The 7,796-nt window shown below is 40.2% G+C and overlaps 1 non-coding gene across 1 annotated transcript; it reads left to right on the top strand.

The window, feature by feature from the left end:
• The first annotated feature begins 7,019 nt into the window (after positions 1-7,019).
• LOC136490513 (small nucleolar RNA R71) lies at positions 7,020-7,126 on the top strand. Its single transcript, XR_010767792.1, has one exon. It is a non-coding gene; the product is annotated as a small nucleolar RNA R71 (small nucleolar RNA).
• The last annotated feature ends 670 nt before the right edge of the window (positions 7,127-7,796 follow it).

Genomic DNA, 7,796 nt, shown 5'->3' with positions numbered 1-7,796 from the left:
TCATAAAATGTAGTAAAGCTAAGCAGGAGATTCGTTAAAAGCAAAAGATTCCTAAGTCATTACTTATCTACTAAGTCTTCTGTATAGCCAAGTATACACACTCTCATCTATAGTATAACTAACTTTGGATCTATGCATAAGGAACATTACTAAGGAAGATAAGAACAGAGCTTATCTTCCTTCGCAATCACGTTCTATGTGCTCTACAAACGGGGAGTGGACTATAATGGTCTCAATGGGAGTGTCACATCTGCGATCTACCACATGACCTAGAGTGCAGAAGGCATCCACAAGCAAACAATATCTAAGCACCATGCTTACATAATGTGGACCAGTTAACTCACTCGAGTACTGAGCTAAGAGCTTTGCGAACATATGCATATATTCATCATCAATCATAACTATATCAAGCATATTACTAGAGCAAACTAGGAACATAATAAATAGCAACATAATATTGAAGTAGCACTAAGTCATAAATAAAGAGATACAATGGCTATATAGTCTCTAGACGGCAAATCCAGAATCCTGAGCAATTGCCCAGACTCTACTTGAACCTTGCTAGCAAGCCTATACTAGAAACTTAAAGAATTGGAGCTCTATTCTCTTCTCTCTGGAAACCCTAATTTTTATCTAATCTTGACTAATGGCAGCGTGCTCTAGAGGGGGGGGGCAGGGGCTGGTTATATAGGCTAGAGCGTCCAACGTGGGCTCTTGGATCAAAGCAACTTAAAGGACGGCGTAGATGCATCCTAGGAGGCGGTGGGGAACTGATGTAGGAAGAAGGCTGTCAGGTGGATCCCCTAGGGGCTGGGTGACTTCTAGGTGGGTTCGGCCAGCCCCACCTGCCAGTGGCTTGGCCCCCGCTTCGGTGTGGAGTCCACTCGAGTCTTCTGGAACCTTCTAGAGTTGATTTCACTGCGGATAAGCGTGATTTTATTTGACTATTTGATCCTCCTGGATGGTTTTCTAGATAAGCCCTGCTAAAAACACAGATTCACCAAAACTTGTGGAAATTGTTAGTTTAAACTCCTAGGTCTATGTTGGTGATCCTTTTCATGCATTTATTCAAGTTAAGTTGATGGTTTATGATGGATGATAACTACCGTCAACAAACTCCCCCAAGCTTAACCTTTGCTCGTCCCTGAGCAATGCCAAACTTAGCAATGGATCAGGAGTTTTAGGATTTTTGAAAACATTGATGCAACTCCTTAAAAGTACACATGCGTTCAAACAAGAATTCTCCTCCGGATTAAAATTCATCGATCTGACTTTCAAACTTACCCATATTACCTTCAACCATTGGGCTTTCAAGCTTTCACTTGGATCTTGAGCAATTGAAAGACAGAACGATCAAGTCAAGCACTATGTCTCAGGTTCTTTTGTTCAACCATTGTTCTGGAGTTTTATAAGTTTTCAAAAATAAAAACTTAGAGCTTCCATTGTATGACACTCTCAAGTCTCTCAATATTTGTGGTATTTGTGGATCCTTACCAAGGCAATGAATGCTGTTATGCCTTTTCTTCTCCTATAACTAATGCTTATTTGGAGCTCATAGGAGTGGTAATTGCTTGAAGAGAGCATACTTGCAATACATATATTGTAAAGTCAAACCTCGGACTCAAAGAGAGTTAAGTCATACAATCAACTCAAGATGTGCATGTGTATGCAATATGGTGGATATATATGGTGGCGAGCCTGATTCTACTATGCTCCTTGAAAACATATCTCTCATTTTAAACTTGGAAACAATTGCAAGAAAACATGGGCTATCTTAATCATCTCTCTTTTTTTTCAGGCGGGCATCTAAGTACCCATTGTTTTAATACTTCGGACACTTGTCCATTTTTTCAATACTCTTTCTTTTTTTATAGCATAGCCCATGCCTCTTTTCTACAACAAACTTTTGAGAGATAGCAATAAGAACTTAGAGCATTTATTTGGTGAAAACCTATGAAGCATATTTTTGGTGTTTTCTACCAATGTAGGAGTAAAACATTTTTGGGTGGATCTAGATGGAAGGCATGTTTTTGCGCCTACTCCTAGTGTAGGAGTAATGCATATGTGGGTGGTGTGTATGTCATCTTGATTTTAAGAGCATGACAAACCTCTCATAAGGCATCAACAGAGCTTGACTAAACTCAATGCAAAACAAGTAGCATATAAGTGGAAGTTTTCCTAGACAAGATAAACATGTTTGGCTCTGGTAGGAATTTAAGCTTTGTCATACAGGATCTCATCATGTTACTCTTTTATATTTTCAAAAGAAATCTCTAGAATTTAGTATCACTTGGAACAAGATAAATAACAGCTCAGACCTTCTGATATCATATCCATCAATTACCTAGACTTAGATCAAGCAAATGCTACCCACGAGTTTCAAGTTCAGAGCAAATTCTCATGTCAAATCAATTTCATCCAAAACTCAGGAGAATTCAAGGCTAAAAACTAGGTACTTGAAAGGAATTATAATAGAGCAACTATTCATCATTTCTATCATGTGAGATCATCTTCAAGTTCTATTTATTTATTGACTCTTAAATACAAACTAAAGCACACCTTATGCAAACTATATAAACACTCTTTTTATTTGGTTTCCATCATTTTTTAGATCATACCATAGTAACATATATATATATATATATTAAAGATAGGCAAATTTTTATTTTGTTTTCTTAGTTTTGCATTTTTTTAACTAGTACAAATTTGAAAATTAAATAAACTAAAGGAAAGAATAAAATACTAGAAAGAAAACTTACCTTAGGTAAATGGGGGCTCCTCCCCCAAGCTGGGTGTTGCTATGGTCCTTCAGCGAGGCGGGTGGTCAATGTGGAGATGGCCAAACAAGTAGTTTGAGTTGTCATTCTCCTGTTGCTGTTGTTGCTGGATGGCGACATGCCATTGTCCTACTTCTTCTTGCCACTGGGAATGTTGGTGAAGAGTGTTCCGGATCTCCTGCTAGTTCTCCTCGATGGTGGCGAGCCTGGTATCGAAACGAGCATACTCCATCTATTGCTCATGATAACCTATGGGATTGTCATGGTAGCCATGGGTAGAGAAGGACATGCGTCCTCCCTGGTGGCCACTGGAGACCTGCTCGTACTGCTACTTCTGGTAGTAGTCAAAATTGTCGTCCTGCCATTGCACAATTGAGCCTTGACGCCAAGAGCTCTCAGCGTGCTGAGGAGCGGGCTGCTCCCAACCTCATGCTCAGGTTGGTGCATGTGGGAGGATCCCTACTAATCCTAGCCTGCATGCTAAGGAAGGTTCATCTAGGAAGGTCCTGCTTGATCAAATCCTACATAGCTGGTGAAGGCAGGTCCTTCTGGAATGGGGTCATCTCCATGGTACCGAGGCTGCAGGTTGTGAGTGATCCTTGTAGAAGCACTCCTGCAAGGTGCTTGCTCTATTTTCTACAAATCAAAGACAAACGAATCTACCACATACAGACCGAGGTTTCAGTCTGGTAACAGAAATTCATTTGTGTAGTCCATATACATCATGGCTATTTTCCCATCCTTGCCCTTTTTAACATGTGTGCATGATTAAAATAGCCATAATCAATAATCCATTGGCAACTGTCAATATATGTAATGGAAGCATTTGCTAGTAAACCCAAATTTCTAGCTATGCGGGTGACCAAAGAAGTGCACCCAACATCTTGCTTAAGTCTAGGAATTTCTACCCATTGTGCCATCATGAATTTTATAGGTGAGACCTTCTTTCTTTTAACCATAGCATAGAGCAGTTTAAGTTCATCATTCCTTACTATGCGGAAATCATTTCTAGGAAAAAGAGACAATCCTAACCATTTGTGTATGAACCACAAAGTAGGGTGGTGAATGTCATTGGTGCGAGGGCGGTAGCAAACAATTTCTTTTGATATATCCCTCCAAAACTTATTCCTATTAAAGTCTTGTATAGCTGAGTCTACATGAATTATGCACTGAGCAGGGAATCCTAGAAGCTCACTAAGGTTCTTTCAGGGAAAAGAAAAATCTTTCCCAAAGAACCTAAATGAGACTTCCGAGTCGGTGGTTTGTAAAGTGCATAAAAATTCAATAGTCAAAAGCTTGCACCCTGACTCATCTATTTCCCATGCATCCTCCCATCCTATGGCCTTGAAAATGAGTTCAAATTCAGAGTCCATACCTATGGACTGAAGTAGGGTTGGATCAAAGGCAGGGGTGAGGATGAAATCCCGGTCCTTCAGCTTCTTGTATATGTCCTTCTCCCTATCATCTCGGAGCTTGAGCTACTTGTCTTGCAGAAGAATAGTTCTCTCCGCGGGTGCTGATCGGGATGGTGCTCCAGCATCGGGAGATGGAGGATCGACCTCCATGTCAGTGCTTGCCCGGGATGATGAACTTCTTGTTGAACGGGATGATCCCGCCCGAGTGAGCTTGCCCTTCACGGTCTTCCACATCTTCCTACAAAATAGACAGAAACAACACAACTCATGGAGCAGGATTAGGAAATCAAAATGTTAGTGGTTAGCCATTCCAAAAGTCAGTCGTCCAGAGGTTAGTCGTTCAAGGGTTCATCTGAGATTGCCTAGTAAATATTCTAATCAAGATTTTGGCATGACTTCTATCCTAATTCTTTTTAAATTCCTCTCTTAATGTGGACATTACTACCACTCTTAAATTCTATTTTCCTTGCTTAAATTTTAGCAGCACCTCTCCAACTTTATCTCAAGATTTTAGTACTACTTCCACACTCAAACTCTCTCATAGTCTTTCTTTCTCCAACACTTCTCTATTTAAGAGAATTTTAACTATGAAATTTGAAACTGGATTTTTTGAACTTGGAAGGTTGTTTTGTGTTGTGACTGAGGCCAAGAGCAACCCGAAAGGAGTGGCATTTATAGCTGAGGCAGCAGCAGGCCGATCGGCCTAGTGGTGGGGCCGGCCGGCCCCACAAGGTGGCCAAATGGCCTCTCCATTTTCTTGATCCTTCTTTGCTTCATGGTTAAGTAAGGTGAGTGCTCCTTTCGGTGGAAATGCGCTCTAGAAGGTGCAGAGTGATGGTGGTGGAGATATGGAGGTGAAAGTGGAGATATGGAGGTGATGGTGGTTGAGTGGATCCCATGTGTCTCCTGTATTTTACTGTATACATATGTTTATACAATGCAAAAAAACTTCATGATACTATGAAATATAACAAGATGAATGAATGGTATTTTTAGATTTTTACGCCTCCACGGTAAATATTTCTTATGGGGTTTTACGCTCCGTAAAAATTATTTATATGGGGCTTGAATTTTTAGTATGCCATGATGAGAATTTTTATTTCATTTTTCTTTTGCAAGAATTGAAAAGTAAATATGCCAAAGTAAAAATATAATGCGAAAAGTAAATATGGATAACTACCGAGTTACCTCCCGGCGAGGGTTCGGAATTTTGAGTCCGCCGAACCGGACTTCTCCGTTCGTGTTCATTCTTTAGGTGTATCCTTCGGTCCTAGAGATGGAGATCTTGATACTTGCTTCTCATGCCACTACAAATTGAAGCGTTGTTCCGATCTTGGCTTGAAAGCGAACCGCTCTTCCTTTCCGTTAATATGGAATTTGATCTCTCCGGCTCCAACATCAATGTGCGTATTTGTAGTGCTCAGGAAGGGTCTCCCAAGAATGAGTGGTATCTTCATGTCCTCCTGCATGTCAAGTACCACAAAATCTATAGGAACAAAGAAATTTCATATTTTTACTGGAATATTCTCAGCGATTCCTGTAGGGTAGCGGACCGATTGGTCGGCTAGTTATAAACACATCGATGTTGGTGTGAGTGTTGAATGGTTGAACTTGTCAAAGACCTTTTTGGCCATGACACTAACACTTGCTCCAAGATCGCATAATGCATTCTCAAAGTTCTGGCTCCCAATCAAACAATCGATAGTGGGACATCCTAGATCCTTCTTCTTGACAGGTGTTGTGTTTAGAATGGCCGCACTACACTCCTTCGTTAACCTAATTACCTCAGTGGAGGGCAGTGGTCTTTTGTTGTTGAGGATGTCTCGAAGATACTTCACATAGGTAGGTACCTGTATGGCATCTAGCAACGGAATATTGATGTATTACTTTTGAATTACCTCTACGAACTTACCAAACTGCTCATCCATTTTAGCCTTCCAATTTCTTTGTGGAAATGGTAGGAAGGTAGTGTCATGGAAATCTTGTTGTAACTCTCACTCTTGTGGCCCAACTTCTTCGACTTCATCGCCCTTCTTCTCCTCTTCCTGCACTACCACTAGTGTCTTACCTGTACTTGTCGGATATGGTGGATCACGAGTAGACTTACCACCTCTTGTGGTTATGGCGTTAACCTTCTCAAGGTTAGTGGCAAAAGGCAGAGTAGCAGCCAACTGGGCTAATTGTGATTCTATCTTTTTATTATAGCTAAGTTGGTCTTTTATGACAGAAGAAAAACTATCCATTTTAGTGTTTATGTTTTCTAGGACCTTATCATTAAAAGCAAGCTTCTTAGAAATATTCTCATTAATCCTAGCTTGTTCTAAGATCAAGTCTCTTAAGGATGGCTATTTAGAATTAGAAGAATTGTAGTAATTACCTAGATACTTACCTTGGTAAGTTGACCGTTGTTGTTGTTTCCATCCTTGTCTCTATTGTTGTAGAGCTGAGTTGTTGATGATGATGTTTGCATCCTCTTGATATTTAGGGAATTCAACCCCCAAATATTCCCCACATAAATTTTGAGCATTGAATGCATCTTGAATGGCCTAACAATCTTTCTTGGAATTGTCTCGCTATTCGAACCAATTCAATAGTGCATCCATCTTGGTTGACAGTGCACACACCTCTTCTGGTACTTTTTTACTCTTATTACATGATTGAATATTGCATGATGACCGGCCTTAATTAGAGGCTATCTTTTCCATAAAAGTTTTAGCTTTTCCATGGGTGAGTGACATAAATGATCCTTCAGTAGTGTCATTGAGTTGTTCATGGGCTTTCTGAGTTAATCCATGGTAGAAACTTTGCATGAGCCACCAATCTTCCATTCCATGATGAGGGCAATCTAAAACATATTCTTGAAAATGTTCCCATGCTTCTAGAACGGTCTCTCCTTTCTGCTGTTGGAAGTTTGATATCTTTCCTCTTAAGGCATTGGTTTTGCCTACAAGGAAAAGCTTTTCTAGGAAGGCCTTTGAACACTTTCCTCATGTATTGATGTGATCTTTGTTGGTGTAGAACCATTGCTTCGCTCTTCCCACAAGTGAGAATGGAAAGAGGCGGAGTAGTACGATGTCTTGAGCAACATCCTTGATGACAACCGTGCCACTTATCTCCAGGAAATTTTGAAGATGAGCACTAGCATCTTCATGTGCCTTTTCGCTGAATGGGGTAGCTTGCACCATGTTGATGAGTCTTGGCTTGAGCTTGAACTCAAGATTATCGATTTTGAGTGTTGGTCTAGTGCGAATGTTCTCGGTGCTTGGAGCAGAGAATTCACGCAAAGTCTTGTCAGCCATAGCTTTAGAAACTGGTGTTGAGCTTTCTCTTAATTCGATTAATTCTGATTGATATAATTTATTAGTAAATCACAACCAATCCTACAATACCCTGTATAAGATATGAACAAAGACCAACAAGGGTAAGCCTTCTTAAGTAGAGGTTATGATTTTATCAATGAGTATTTATTTAGTCAATTCTCTTAGCCATGTGCCCCTCCCCGGCAATGGCGCCAGAAATGCTTGTTGACATTTCTTAGCATCACTCTTAACTAAGTTGTCATCCTAGCATGATGCCACAAATGCATTGTTGATAATTATGAGAA

Source organism: Miscanthus floridulus, chromosome 10, assembly GCF_019320115.1.
Source record: "Miscanthus floridulus cultivar M001 chromosome 10, ASM1932011v1, whole genome shotgun sequence".
NCBI lineage: Eukaryota > Viridiplantae > Streptophyta > Magnoliopsida > Poales > Poaceae > Miscanthus > Miscanthus floridulus.
The sequence above is the reverse complement of the archived record's forward strand: the minus strand, read 5'-3'. Positions and strand labels throughout refer to the sequence as shown.